This window comes from Cenococcum geophilum (assembly GCF_001692895.1).
Source record: "Cenococcum geophilum 1.58 unplaced genomic scaffold K441scaffold_81, whole genome shotgun sequence".
NCBI classification, from domain to species: Eukaryota; Fungi; Ascomycota; class Dothideomycetes; order Gloniales; family Gloniaceae; genus Cenococcum; species Cenococcum geophilum.
Genome location: NW_027137639.1, coordinates 60,142 through 60,882, shown reverse-complemented (window position 1 = coordinate 60,882; position 741 = coordinate 60,142).

The window sequence follows — 741 nt, the reverse complement described above, 5'->3', positions numbered from 1 at the left end:
GACGCTCCTATACTATAGTAAGCGCCTACTAGCCTAACTACCGCTACTTGAACTATTAGGAAACTACCTTAAGAGAATAGGGGCTCGCTCGATATTTAATTATAAAGGTAATAGGTATACTATAGCTAGTTAAATAGTTAGTAAGGCTAGGGCGCTTAATATAATAGCGCTAGAGCTACTAACCTAATAGGTATATATAGTATAGAGAAGTAATTTAAGCCTAATAGCCTTACTACTTAGCCTTAATATTTCTAGGGCCTTTAACTAAGTCTTCTATAAAAGAATAATCTATAATATAAAGGCCTAGGCTATACTCTACTAGATAGTATAGTTTATAAAGTCCTTCCTTAAGGATTAAATAATAACGCTCTTAATTTGAGGATATATAGTATAAATAATATAGACAAATACTAGTATACTTTAAGGCTTAGCGCTATTACTAATCCTATTTCTCTTCTTTATTTATACGCTTCTACTAGAGCTATAAGGGGGCACTACTATAGCGGTTAGGTTTATTAATAACTTTAATATACTAATATATAATAAAACTATAGAGGAGAACTATAGAGCCCTAGAAATGGTATATAAAGTATATATAGTATAAACACACTAGTATAGGGTAGTATTTACCCCTAAAAAGTACTACCTTATNTACTTTATAAGAAGCTATAAGAAGTTTAATATAAAGGCCATAGTTAATATATATGGCTTTATAGAAGGACTAGTTAGTAACCTATACGT